This window comes from Pseudorca crassidens, chromosome 17 (genome assembly GCF_039906515.1).
Source record: "Pseudorca crassidens isolate mPseCra1 chromosome 17, mPseCra1.hap1, whole genome shotgun sequence".
NCBI lineage: Eukaryota > Metazoa > Chordata > Mammalia > Artiodactyla > Delphinidae > Pseudorca > Pseudorca crassidens.
In genome coordinates, this window is record NC_090312.1 from 37,037,017 (window position 1) to 37,051,902 (window position 14,886).

At 45.8% G+C, this 14,886-nt stretch overlaps 1 long non-coding RNA gene and 1 pseudogene across 1 annotated transcript in view; one reads left to right on the forward strand and one right to left on the reverse strand.

Annotated features, from left to right (window-relative positions):
- LOC137210035 (uncharacterized) overlaps positions 1 to 2,442 on the reverse strand; it is an 82,437-nt gene extending 79,995 nt beyond the window's left edge. The window contains exon 1 of the long non-coding RNA XR_010936243.1: positions 1,764 to 2,442. This is a non-coding gene — a long non-coding RNA (uncharacterized lncRNA). The remainder of the gene's footprint in view (positions 1 to 1,763) is intronic.
- A 626-nt stretch (positions 2,443 to 3,068) lies between these two features.
- Positions 3,069 to 13,658, forward strand: LOC137210066 (sal-like protein 4 pseudogene; annotated as a pseudogene).
- Positions 13,659 to 14,886: the final 1,228 nt, after the last annotated feature.

Here is a 14,886-nt window from a genome sequence, read left to right on the forward strand (position 1 = left end):
ACATCATAGTTCTCATTTCAAAATTTCAGCCCTGAGTCAGGTACAGCCATGTAAAACCCATCAGTTTACAAAAGAGGATTAAAGTTGGTTTTCTGGCAGATGGAACAAATCAAGCTCACTTGTCTAGATGGCTTGTCTAGATGGCTAAACCCTTTCTACTAATATTTATGGAAAACAAGTCAAGTTCTAAATTACTGTACCCGCTTTTTCAAAATTTGCATTTTAAAAAGATGGCAGAGGTAAGGGTTCTTGAGAAGACCAGATAGGACATTTGTATCTCAAAGATACAGGCAAGTTTCTCCTGGGATGACTTTGTTTCCCCTTTGTTTAGTATTTACAAGCCTCTTAAGATCTCCCATATTTATTAGAAAATCAATCAATTTGTTCCCCGCTGTCAATGTTACCCAGCCCCCCGTGGGGAAATCAGAATCCGATGCCTCAAGTGCAAGGAAGTCTAATGGCCTCTTACAAGATATTGGGGCAAGGAAAATTGCCCTGCTGCATAAGTGGCTCCCGGTCCAAATTGGGTGCCCTGTCTGGTCTTAGATGGTGATACTAAACCAGGTCCCTGTGCCCCGGAGGTTACCATAGAAACTTCTATTTGATCCCCTTGGGTAGGGGAAACAGGAGGCAGTGAATATGTTGGCGGCATGGGAGGGGGCAGTTGCAACAACTGCCAGTGCCGCCAGCTCGGCCACTGGGGGAGCTGAATAGGCTGGAGGGGGGTTTCAGTTTTGAAATAACATGTCCCTACTCTCATTTTTTTCTATTCACTTGTAGAACAGGTTTCCCCTTGGGTTTCCTTTCAGACCCCTGAACCATAAGGTGGCAGCCCTCTGGCTCCTTTTCCTCCTGATGCAATATAGCATAAATGCTCCTACATATGGAATCTCAACTCTTTTCCCTGCTCTTTTTTTTTTTAAATAAATTTATATATTTATTAATTTATTTTTGGGTGTGTTGGGTCTTCATTGCGGTGCACGGGCTTCTCATCTCGGTGGCTTGTCTTGTTGCAGAGCACAGGCTCTAGGTGCGCGGGCTTCAGTAGTTGTGGCACGCGGGCTCAGTAGTTTTGGCTTGTGGGCTGTAGTGCGCAGGCTCAGTAGTTGTGGCACACAGGCTTAGTTGCTCTGCGGCATGTGGGATCTTCCTGAACCAGGACTTGAACTCATGTCCCCTGCATTGACAGGCGGATTCTTAACCACTGCACCACCAGGGAAGTCCTTCCCTGCTCTTCTGCAGAACATTTCTAACTGTGAGATTGTGTAATAATTGAGTGAGCCATTCAGGGGCCATCGTTCTTCTGATCCTAACATATATTGGGTCCACACCCTATTACAATAATACATCATGTCTTTCTTAGTCATAGGCTCACGGGTATGTTTTGCCCATTTATCTAATATATTCCCCAAAGGGCTCTCCTTCAGGATAGATATTTTCCACTTTTAAAAGTTTGATAACACCAAGACAGAAAAGACGCAGACAAATTCCAACACAAAAGGTACAAATTCTAGCACTTATGCACACAAAACCAAGAGAAAACCAAGACAAGACCAACGAACCAGTTCCCAAATCGGGTAGACTTACCCTACAAAACCAATGAACTAGTTCCCAGTGAACCGCTTCCCAGAATCAGGTAGAGTCCAACAACAATTCCCCCCTCTAGCAGGGTACCCCCCTGCTAGGAAAGATTGGCTTTCCCATAAAGGAAACCCAGACTGAGGGGGAAATATGTTCCTAGCGTGCATGCCGGAGTGACTTACCCTCCAGAATCGAATCGAGTCCATCGACTTGTAGCCCCAGATGGAACCAAAGTTCCCGAAATGGAAGTTTGTTGGTTCCTTGCCTCAACTGCCAAGTGCTGGGGTAGCTGGTGCCGCTTCGAGGGAACTTTGAAGGGAAGCTCCTCAGGACAATGGTCCTGGCAGCTGCTAGGGCCCTGCCCCAATATTCCCTGAGCGGGGCCGGCTAGCCATGAGCAGCAAGGCTCCTGGCTGGCTAAGCCAAATTTGTTACTGAGTCCAAGCTCGCCCTGCTCGCTGGACGACAGGCGAACGAATCGGAGATGAGGTGTTGAGGCAAAGGAATACAACTTTATTTGGAAATCTGGCAGACTGAGAAGATGGCAGACTAGTGTCTCTGAAAAACCATCTTATCTGGGTCTGGATGCCAGTTTCTTTTATAGAATCAGAGAGGGAGAGGCGGTGAGGAAGTGAAGTAAAAGGGCCATCAGTCTTGCAAAACATCTCCTGGAATCTAGATGCGGTTTTGTAATAGCTTTCTGTTTGCTGCTCTAACATTACCACAAGCTTAGTGGCTTACAGGATACAAATTTATCTTACAGTTCTGGAGGTCGGCAGTACAAAATGGGTCCCAGTGCTAAAATCAAGGTGTTGGCAGGGCTGCATTCCCTTCTAGAGACTTCAGGGGAGAATCGGCTTCCTTGCCTTTTCCAGTTTCTAGAGGCTGCCCACATTCCTTGGCTCTGGTCCCTTCCCCCCATCTTCAAAGCCAGCAGGTTCAGCCTTTCTCACATCACATCATTCTGACTCACTTCCATTGTCACATTTCTTTCTCTGACTCTGTCTCCTCTTCTGCCTCCCTCTTCTACTTTTAAGGACTCTTGTGATTGCATTGTGCCCATGTGGATAATTCAAGATAATTTCTCTATGTTGAGGTTGGCTGATTAGAAACCTAGATTCCACCTTCAATCTTTTTTAAAAATTAATTAATTAATTTGGTTGCTCCAGGGCTCCTTAGTTGCAGCAGGCAGACTCCTTAGTTGAGGCTTGCAGGCTCCTTAGTTGTGGCCTACGAACTCTTAGCTGCAGCATGTGTGTGGGATCTAGTTCCCTGACCAGGGATCAAACCCGGGTCCCCTGCATTGGGAATGTGGAGTCTTCACCACTGCACCACCAGGGAAGTCCCCATCTTCAATCTTAATTCGCCTTTGCCATGTAATGTGCCACGTTCAATGGGGATTAGGATGCAGACATATTTGAGGAGGCATTATTCTACCTACCACACAAATTAAGAACTTAAAGACAGCATCAGGAATTTACTGGGACATGCGCGTTCCTGCCGAAGGGGGGCGAATTTCCCAGCTCCAGGAATTTGTGGCAGAGTGGGCAAATAACCGCGGCTCTCCAGGAGCCCCGATGCTCGCACCACGTTGAGGCGCCAAGCAGGCGAAACCGCAACACATCACCTGGGAGGAGGACCAGGGCGACCAGGAGGACAGCAGCCGCAGCAGGGGGCCCCGGAGCGTGCATACGCGGCGCCGGCGGCGGGGGAGCCGGGTGCTCCAATGAACTCCCCAGGGGGTGGCGATGACGTGACTGTGGACCGAGCAGGGATAAAGAGGCCTCGGCGGGAGGAGACTCACATCTGTGAGAAACGCCGTGCCAAGTTGTTCAGTTTCTCAGAGTTCTTAGACCATAAGAAAAATCGCACTAAACATCCACCTGTCCTCATCATGAACGACAGCGAGGGGCCGGTGCCTTCAGAAGATTTCTCCGGGGCTGTGCTGAGCCACCAGTCACACAGCCCAAGCAGGAAGGATGGTCACAGAGAGGATGATGGCAGCTCAGGGGACACGAAGGAGAAGCCGGGGCAGAGTCCGTCGTGTACTTCAAGACGGAGGCCGCCCTGCCACCCACACCTCAGGACATAAGCTATTTACCCAAAGGCAAAGTGGCCAACACCAATGTCACGCATCAAGCACTACGGGGCACCGAGGCAGCCGTGAACCGGCGGAGCGCGGACGCGCCCCCAGCCCTGCTGCCCGGCGCCAGCAGCATCCCCTGGGTCCTCGAGCAGATCCTGTGTCTGCAGCAGCAGCCGATCCAGCTCGCGGAGCAGATCTGCATGCAGGTGAACCTGTGGACCTCCCACGCCCTCCACTCCAGCGGCGTGGCCGGAGCCGACTCCCTGAAGACGCTGGGCGGCCACGTGTCCCAGCAGGCTTCGGCGGCTGTGGCTCTACTCATCCGGAAAGCGGGGAGCCCAGCTTTGCCCCCTGAACACCTTGAAACCAGCCAAGCTACCTCACACCAGCATCCCTTCCGTTGCCAGCTCCGCGTCCCCGGTGCTAACGCCCTTCTCCCTGAAGCCAGATGGGACCCAGGTGCTCCCCAGTGTCCTGTCGCGCCCCTCGGGGGTGTTGCTACCTCAGGCCCCAGGCTCTGTGCTCTTCCAGAGCCCCTTCTCCGCCGTGGCATTAGACCCGTCCAAGAAAGGGAAAGGAAGCCACCGAGTGTCTCCCCAGTACATGTCAAACCCAAGGACAAAGTCCTCTACAAGCACAAGTGTAAGTACTGTAGCAAGGCTTTGGGGACTGATAGCTCCTTGCAGATCCACCTCCGCTCCCACACTGGAGAGAGACCCTTCGTGTGCTCTGCCTGCGGCCACTGGTTCACCACCAAGGACGACCTCAAGGTGCACTTTCATCGGCATCCCCAGGTGAAGGCAAACCCCCAGCTGTTTGCCAAGTTCATGACAAGATGACGGCAGGCAGTGGCCTTCCCTACGCGCTCTCTGGCCCTGTCTCCGTAGACGAATCTCTCTGAGAGCCCATCTTTGCGATGGGGACCCCCAATGTAGGGCTACCTCAGAATCTCTCTTTGGGGACTAACCCCAAGGACCTCATGGTGGCCCATTGCCCAACAATCTGCAGCCCAGGCCTTCTCCGGAAAGTGAGGATGGATCCATCCTACCCGGGGTGAGGTTAAACCATAATTCCCTGAGGGTTGGTGGCTTCCAAGGGAGTGGGACACCTGAGCTGGGGTCAGAGACCCTGAAATTTCAGCAGCTGGTGGAGAACATCAACAAGACCACCACCGATCCCAATGAATGTCTCATATGCCACCGTGTCTTAAGCTGCCAAAGTTCCCTCATAATGCATTACTGCACCCACACCGGGGAGAGGCTGTTCCAGTGTAAGATCTGTGATTGAGCCTTCTCCACCAAAGGCAACCTGAAGACGCACTTTGGGGTGCACTGGACCAACACGTCCATAAAGACGCAGCATTCGTGCCCCATCCGCCAGAAGAAGTTTACCAACGCGGTCATGCTGCAGCAGCATATTCAGATGCACACGGGTGGTCAGATTCCCAACACGCCTCTGCCGGAGAATCCCTGTGACTTTATGTGTCCCGAGCCAATGATGGTCGATGAAAATGTCAGTACAAGCATTGTCTGTCATGATGATGTTGAGAGCATCGATGTAGATGAAGTCTGCTCCCAGGAGGCCCCAGCAGCTCCTCGAAGCTCCCCATGCCCCTTCCCAGCATCCACTCGCCATCACCTACTCTAGGGCTGGCCTCAGTGGCTTCCCTAGATGCCCTGGGGAAGGCGGGTCTCGCTGGTCTTGTCCTGCAGCGACAGAGCAGCCGAGAAAATGGTTCAGTGGAGAGTGATGGCTTGACCAACGACTCTTCCTCCTCGGTGATGGGGGACCAGGAGTATCTGAGCCGAGGTCCAGATGTCCTGGAGACCACGTCCTTCCAGGCAGTCTCCCCAGCCAATAGCCAAGCGGAGAGTGCCAAGTCCAAGTCTCCTGATGCTGGTGGCAAAGTGGACAGCTCCGAGAACAGCCGCACGGAGATGAAAGGTCAGAGCAGTGGCCCACCGACATTTATCTGAGCCCAGCCAACCTATGTCAAAGTTGAAGTTCCTGGTGCATTTGTTGGTCCTGCGACCATGCCTGCAGGTATGACACCCTTGTTAGCGGTCTAGCCCCGAAGACAGGCCAAGCAGCACAGCTGCACAAGGTGCAGGAAGAACTTCTCACCTGCGAGCGCGCTTCAGATTCACGAGCAGACTCACACTGGGGAGAAGCCTTTCGTGTGTAACATTTGTGGGCGAGCTTCTACCACCAAAGGCAACTTGAAGGTCCATTATATGACGCATGGGGCCAACAAGAGCTCAGCACGCCGTGGCAGGAAGCTGGCCATGGAGAACACCATGGCTCTATTAGGAACGGACGGAAAGAGGGTCCCCGAGATATTTCCCAAGGAAATCCTGGCCCCTTCAGTGACGGTGGACCCTGTTGTGTGGAACCAGTACACCACTATGCTCAACGGTGACCTGGCCATGAAGACCAACGAAATCTCCGTGATCCAGTGTGGTGGCGTTCCCACCCTCCCAGTGTCGCTGGGGGCCAGGTCCGTGGTGAATAACACTGCTACCTCCAAGATGGACGGCTCCCAGTCGGCCATGAGTGCCGAGATGGAGAAGCCGGGAGCTGCCGACAGCATCCCCAAACACCAGTTCCCTCACTTCCTGGAGGAAAACAAGATGGCCACCAGCTACGCAACAGGAGAGCGCACGTCGAAGGAGCAGTGCAATGACCTCTCTAGAACTGTACCTTTTTTGTTTGTTTTCCTTAAAGATCCCCATCTCCTCCAGTTTTCTTCCTGATGTGCAAATAATGTTTTGAGTTGTGATCGCAACCTCAGGCACATCCTACAGTCACAATGTTGCTATGCTGCTTTGCAAAAACAAACAAACAAAAAGAAAAAAAATCATACTAAAACAAATACAGACTAGTAATTTTTTTTAATTTTGGAAAGAAGCGAGTCTTGCAGAGTACTTTTGTTACTTGCAACAAACTATATACATAAAACCTTTGTACAACCTAGAGTAACTGTTTCCAAAGACTGTCACCTATTTCAAGTTGGAAGGTGTTGAACCACCATGGAGAAGACAACTGTTTTGCCTGTTTGGGGGTTGGGAGTGGGTAGGTGGGTACTGTGTACTTACTTCTGGGGTGACTGTATGCTGGTAAATGGACGTCTGTTTAGGGACCTGTTTTGTATTCTCCCAACACTACACCCATTTTTCTCTTCTTTTTTGAATGTACTTTTTTTTTTTTTTAAACCAAGGTTGTAGAATTCCAAATTTTTTTTCAACCTTGGAAGCTTAAGTAGAATGCCCTAAAGTGGACGGATTTTAGTCCTTAGAGAGTCAACATGTGTGTTGCTGCTTATTTAAATGCAGTTCAGTTGGAGCCCCAAGAGTGCCAAGGTCCTCCCTATGCTTTCCAGATGCCCTTCTTCTTCCTAAAACCAGGAGAGAGGAGCACCTGAGCAGGGAATCTCAGGTGACTTAATTTAGTTCACCAGTGCCTACTCTGAAGAGCTGGGTATCCGTTCTTGAAGAAACAAGCTCACCAGAAGGGCATGTTTTCTTATTATATACTAATAACTTCTTATACTAATTTGTACCAGAAGTTCCTTGATTGTGACTTATGCCAAGTAATTATGAAGATTTTTTTTTTTCTGAGTATTGCATGAAGGCTACCAAGTTGGAACAGGCAAGTCTTGGGTGTGAAAGCTTTAATTTATCTACATCATTCATGTGTTATTTTTGTAGCTATAGTCTCTATTTTCTTATTTGATGACCGCTGAAGTGTTCCTAGGCCCTGTTGTAAACCTAAGAGTTGATGTATTCGTGGAGCAGCTGGAAGTTCAAGATGTTGTTGTGGTTCTTTTTTTCTTAATCCCCCTTTTGTGTATGTGATATTAAGCAGACAATGAAGCTTTACTCTTGAGGATTTAACAAGGAAGGAGAAAGAAAGACCCACATTTCTAGGTGAAGTCTTTGCCCCTCAATGTGGAAAAGTGGATTGGGACTGTTCTCAAGTCTGTCTCTCGGTAATTGCACCTGATTTTAGGATCCAAAAAAATTTTTTTTTGTTTTGCCAAGTTGTGCCTTTCCTTCTGGAATTGTAAATGAACACAGTAATAGGACCTGTTTACACTGTGAAGTGGATATTGTTACAGAAAATACACCAGAGGCTTTCTCACTTATTAAGATAATAATGCCTTGTGAATGTATTATCTACAGAGAAACCCCTGTAGTTTTTACCTGCTGATGCTGTCTGTCTGCTGGAGAATAAATTTTGGATGTTTCTTTGTTTCACCAAAAAAAAAAAAAAAAAAAAGACAGCATCAGCATTTTCTCCTGAACCATCAAAAAGATGATTGACATTTGAAATACTCCAAATGTATAAATTCTAAAGTTTAAATGTTTGAAATGCTCAGGAGACAGTTTACATGGACATGGAAAGGTAAGTCTCTCTGTAGGCTAAGCCCTAATTTAGAGGCAAGAAATTTATTGGAAAAAAATCAGGTTATTTTTACAAACTGGCTATTTATTTTTGAATAATTCAGGAAAAATTCCCCATTGCTTAATTTCAATTATATCCTCCCAGCAACAGTACTAATCATATACAATATAACCATAGCATTACATAGTACCCACGTTTTAAATTTTGAAATGTAAAATACCCATAACATAAAACCAGAGGGGAAAAATTCTTATAAAGCATTTTAAAATCAGCAAAGCATTATCCTTTTCTTAGTCAACTGGGAAGCTTCTTCATAATACCACTGAGATTACTCCCTCCTTCCCTGAAGACAAAGTTATGCTTAAAGCTGCCCAAATATGTAAAGACAATGATGAATAGAGTTTACTGCAGATACATCACCAAATAAGAAAAAGGGTGAATTTTATGGTACATGAGTTATGGTATTGAATTATATCTCAATAAAGATGTTACTAAAAAAAAGTTCAGAGACTCATAAGTGGTAGATCTTCCACATTTAAGTAAGACTAGGCTTTTCAATAACAGTTTATATGTACTGAGTACTTATTAAGGACCAGAATTTTTCTAAGTATTCTCTTAGAAATACTCATCTAATCCTTACAATAACCCTATAAGATAAGCACCCCACACATAAAGAAACTGTGGCTTGCCTAAGATCACACAATAGTAAACGGCAGAATTGGGATCTGAACTCAGGCCATCCAAATTCAGAGTCCTATTTCTTAACCAATTCACTGCTTATGTTCTTAAGTGCTATACTATGCCATACTGCTTTCTTGAATGCATGGAGTCCCTTACTAGAACACAATTATTTGGAACCCAATTCAAATACTACTAGATATTCTAGCAAAGAACTATGGTATAAGAGGAACTTATTATTGCACTCTAAATAGCTGTATATTTTGGCAGAACTAAATAATATAATCAAGAAGAATCAGCCTACAGTCAAACCTGGTTTGATAAAATATGAAAGGTTATAAGGTAGAACAAGTCATCATAGACAAAAACCCCGTCCTCCCAAGTCCAATAGACGTTCGTTATTCTGCTGTATGCCCATTTAAATTTTTATCAAGAAGAAAAATGATGCAATTAGAGAAGACCATATATTACACATCCCATAAACATTTTCTTTAGTAGTCTAAACAACGTGGTTTGACATCAAGATAAAATATAAATATCTTCAATAACCACTTTGGTGTATAACTGCCATTAGAATTTCTATGTCACGTAAAAAAAATACCTTTTTCTTTTGTTTCGATTTCTGTTAAGTTATTCTGGTGGGGAAAATTGAAGTCTATATGAGAAATGAGGGAAGATTTCAATAGAATTTGGTTTTTGTCTTCACGAAATAAAGGCATACATCTGTTAAACAGAACACAAAAGGATAAGGTAGTAACAGTTCATGCTTTATAATAAAGGTGACATTTCTTTGATCTTTTGTTTTAAAATTAAGCTCAAGGGTCCTGCTTGACTAACTAACGTTCACAAACCTAATGTTTTGTGCCTTACAGGCTGCACAAAGTATAGTCTTCTCAGAAACTGATGGTGCTGTTTACCCTAAAAATTTCCTGCATACAAAGGCATATTATCACTCTCACCCTGTGCCAGGGTTTCACAGGATACTAGGACAGGGGGATGGAGTAAAAACTGCATCAGAAGAGCAGGCTAGTTGGCTTGGATGTGTGCCTGAATTATAATTCCCATTACAAACGTGAGCAGTATGCCTGTGAGCTTCTCTCAGAGATGTGGAAAAGAAGAAAATGTGGCAACTAGCTACTTACTGATTGAGCTTCTTCCATTGCTTTCTTCCATGTCTCTCTTATCCAAAACCCCAGGCTTCATCTCCAAGATGCCTTTCTGATGCCTTCCGACATCTGTTCTATACTCCGCCACCGCTGAGTCTTTGTGCAAGCTGCCCAGATCCCTGGAGAAATCGTCTTCTTTCTACAAAACCCAACCTCCCTATCACCACCTGCAACACATACATACATACACCTTCTATGCTTTTTCTTCTTCAACTCACCACTGAACTCACTTAATTCCAGGATTTTTTTTTTTTCGATACGCGGGCCTCTCACTGTTGTGGCTTCTCCTGTTGCGGAGCACAGGCTCTGGACGCGCAGGCTGTGGCCATGGCTCACGGGCCCAGCCGCTCCGCGGCATGTGGGATCCTCCCGGACCGGGGCACGAACCCGTGTCCCCTGCATCGTCAGGCGGACTCTCAACCACTGCACCACCAGGGAAGCCCCAGGAATTTTTCATTATCTTTCTCATTCATTCATTTGATAATTTTGTTCAACCAACATCCACTCATTTAGAACAAAAACTATGTGCCAGACATTGCGAAAACAACCTTTAAGTGACATTTCTTCTAAGCAGTTTTGCAACTAACTAGCGCACGTGTATATTTATAGGATAAATCTGTCTCACTCTCCGTCCTGTTGCTAGATGGGGGCTTGCTGGCACTCTGGACTGTGGCATACTACTGATACTCAATAAATTCTAGTTAACCTACTAAGAGACTGATGCTGCCAACAGCAGCTATTCTAGCTACGCTTCACAGTAAGAGAAAGTAAATGCCCTTTGTCTCACATTTCTGAGCCAACGCCACTCCAGCCGACTTTTGACCCATCCTCCTCCCTCCCCCATCCTAGTCACCAAAACAAACATGGAATATTTATGCCCAATAAGTAACCACGTATCCCATTCAACTTTGGCCAAAAACAGGAACCCTGAGGTTCAGAATCCTAGTTTGTTGTTTAAAATACTGCTTGTTATCTGTGAATTAAAGTGATGTCTTAGAATACAGGGACAAGGAGACAGGATTTGAGTCCCAGGGCTGCCACAAATCAGCTGTGATATCCTGGGCAAGCCACAAGGTTTTGGAGGTTTAGCGTCCTTATCTGTAAGACAGAAATGCTGGTACCTGCTTTCAGAGGCTCCTTGGGAGCATGAAATAGGGACTGTATAAGAGGGTGTTTTGGGGACTTCCCTGGTGGTGCAGTGGTTAAGAATCTGTCTGCCAAGGCAGGGGACACAGGTTCGAGCCCTGGTCAGGGAAGATGCCACATGCTGCAGAGCAACTGAGCCCATGTGCCACAACTACTGAAGAACTATGGTCAGAGTTCTGCATGTCTCTCTCCTCCCCAGTGGGCTTTCCTTATCGACGAGAGGGGGGAGTGCAAGTTTTGATTTGTGGTTTAATTACATACTGGCTTTTGAATTTCTGAAAAAATCTTTCTAAGTAACAAATATCTGCTAAGCATTTTTTATACATTATCTTAGGAGGAAGATTTGAATTTATTATTCTGATTGGGAGTAAAAAGAGTAAAAGATTGTATAATAGGTGGTTTTCAGATCAATGGATTGGGGATGATACAGTTTCCCACAAAATATTCATGGCATGGGTTTTCCAACTTTGTAAACTTCTGCCTGACCCAAATGGACCCCCTGCTTCAAAGTGGGGCTCCAGACGTCAAGGTCTTACAGATGGGGTCTATTTTACTCCTAAGTGTCTAGGGAACCAGTATCCCCCCTACAATTCATGCCCACCCCCAATGACCCTGCCTAGTGAACATGCCAACCCCGGTGAAGCATTTCTTTTATTTTCTTCCGTATCCAACCTGTCCATTTGCTCTGCTGCATTCCTGGAACACCTTCTAGGTGTCCCTGTTGCCATCAAACCCCTGCCTTCTGCCCCAGGGAGAAGGAACATGCCTGTAGTTCCATTCAGGAACTAGAACCTCAGATGCCCCCAAAGAATATGTGAGGGTTTGATAGGGTCGTTTTGAGTCTGTCTTTTGATGTTATCCATATTTTCACATTTGCCTCTCTTTTATAAAAGGTAAAACATCTAACTTTTGGCCTCGTTTGATTACTAAACAATGTGTCCAATAGATGTGGCAATCCCATCTCTGTGCCACTCATCCCTGACACCCATCCCCAACACCTGTCCCTTAGGAAGCCACACCATTCTTCATGAGAGGTCCAGGCTGCCCCTTACCACTCGGCCTGAACTGGGGTGAGGCTTCTTCTCACAGCCATGCTATTTGGTCCTGTGCACCCTGCTTTACTCCTCCTGAAGGAGGAAGTTTGGCCCTCAAATCAACTCTAATACTCCACTGCCTACTGCTTCCTTCTCTCCCTCCAGCTGCTTCCTCTCTTCCCCCAGAGGAGCTCTCCAAGCTCAGTGAATAAATTCAGCCCCATGACATTTGCCCCCTCTTTTTTAGAGTCTCTCATTACAGTTGCACTTTGCCTAAACTTACACAACAAAATTGTGGCCAAAAATGTCATGATAATCCAATTCATTTGCTCCCAGGAACTTTCTCCAGCAAGCTGACTCTGTTGAATTAACTGAAGAGCCCTGTCTCTCTAATGTATATTCTTAGACTATTGGTCCATCATAGTCAACTCCTTTGTGCTAGTTTTTTATTTAAATTGCAGGCATAGCTGTCAAAAGATCAACAGCAACATGGAGACATAATTTATCTGCCAGCAACAAAGGAGGCTCATAGGTAAGGAAGACGGACAATCAGGAAAAAGAAAGGTCTGTGGATAGACTTGCTTCCACTTTGAGAACAGTCTGAGTCAGAACAGACAATTACAAGCGTGTTAACTGGGGCACCAGCAGGACGAATCTCCTTCCATTCCAATTCACAAAGGTGTTTATGCCCCAGTTACCATTGGAAACTTTTACTTATTTCTTTGGGCTTTGAGGTCTATGACCTGGTTTTCAGTTTACCTTTTCTACTTGGCCTACAGCTTCCGTATTCGAAAGCACAGAGCAATTCCATTTTATTCGAGGCAGGAATGATCTTTCAGGACTACTCCTGAATGAGAGTCAGGAGCAGGGGAAAGATTTCTCCTCTCTTCCTCTCTCATCTCCTCTGCATTCTTCCCCACACAGCCCCAGGGCCCTTCTGACTGAACTCGAATTCTCCTATCAGCTCGTCAGCCTTGAGTGTAATCAAATGGGTTTTGCACTAAGTTAAACTTGAAATATCATGAGAAGAGATACACATTAAATCTTATCAGTCATTTGCATTTTGATAAAAAGTAGTTGATAGTATCTCTTTTCCACTTTCCCACAGGGCAGGTTTTAAGAAAAGGGAAAAGAGCAAATGGGTCATGGACACTGAGGGGGAATAAGGGTCATGGAAGACTCTAGAGTCCAAGTGCCTACATCACAGTCTAGCCAAAAGCAGGGTCAATAGGGATTCCTATTTCCAGTTCTGCCACATCCCTTTGGCCCCACGTGGTGTCCAAAGGCAAACAGCTCACTCCTCTCATCACTAAGACATGGGAGGGAGAAAAAGGAAATGCATTGCAAGTGGGGAGCCAAAAAGAGATCAAGTCAATAGTTTGGGGTGAGGTGCGATTCCTTAAGTTTAACCTTATTTTCTTGTTCATACCCCAGTGCAAGTTCAAGTCTTCGACTGATCTTTGTTTTCAGAGTTACAGGAGCCAAGTGATGTACAACAAAGGCACAATGATTCCTGGAGTGAGATGGGGAAGGAACCCAATGGCCATCATCTTGGGACATTGAGTCTGATTTTTGATTAAAAACTTGACCCAGAGATTTCTGAAATGTGAGTGGAAAAATAGCCATTTCAAGACTGCAAGCAGTTTTCAGTCTTATGAGCAAGGACATCTATAAGGGCCAGCCAGGACCAGCTGTATAATGTGTGGGGCCCAGTGCAAGGTGAAAATGCAAGACCCTTGTTCATAAATTTGTAAAAATTCCAAAATGGTGACAGCAGAGCACTAAAACAAACATCCCTTCTAAGCATGGGCCCCTGTGGAATTGCACAGGGTGCAGCCACATGAAACTGGCCAGGGGGCCATTTAATTACTCAAATGTGGAGTGTGGAACCGCTTCTCACATGGAAATGGTTGAAACATGACTCCAAGGAGCATAACTGCTGTTTAAAAAACATGACTTTCGTAAAGACAAGAATCTGGACTGTTTGGCTTATCACCATATCAGTGAATACAGAGCAGCTGCTCACTAAATATTTGCTGGGGGAAAAATATGAATAAACAAGCATAAAATAACGTGTTCAGTAGGAAGCTGTGTCGTTACAGACTTGTGTCTGCTTCCAAGTTTTCTCTGTAGTGACCAAGAGACACATGAAAAGATGCCCAACATCACCAATTATTAGAGAAATGCAAATCAAAACTCCAATGAGGAATCACCTCACACTGGTCAGAATGGCCATCACCAAGAAATCTACAAAAAATAAATGCTGGAGAGGGTGTGGAGAAAAGGGAACCCTCTTGCACTGTTGGTGGGAGTGTAAATTGATACAGCCACTACGGAGAACAGTATGGAGGTTCCTTAAAAAACTAAAAACAGAGCTACCATATGACCCAGCAATCCCACTACTGGGCATATACCCAGAGAAAACCGTAATTCAAAAAGACACATGCACCCAATATTCACTGCAGCACTATTTACAACAGCCAGGTCATGCATGGAAGCAACCTACGTGTCCATTGGCAGATGAATGGTTAAAGAAGATGTGGTACATATACAAAGGAATATTACTCAGCCACAAAAAGGAACAAAATTGGGTCATTTATAGAGACGTGGATGGACCTAGAGACAGTCATACAAAGTGAAGTAAGTCAGAAAGAGAAAAACAAATGTAGTATATTAACGCATATGTGTGGAATCTAGAAAAATGGTACAGATGAACCTGTTTGCAAGGTAGAAATAGAGACACAGATATAGAGAACAAATGTATGGACACCAAGTGGGGAAAGGGGGAGTG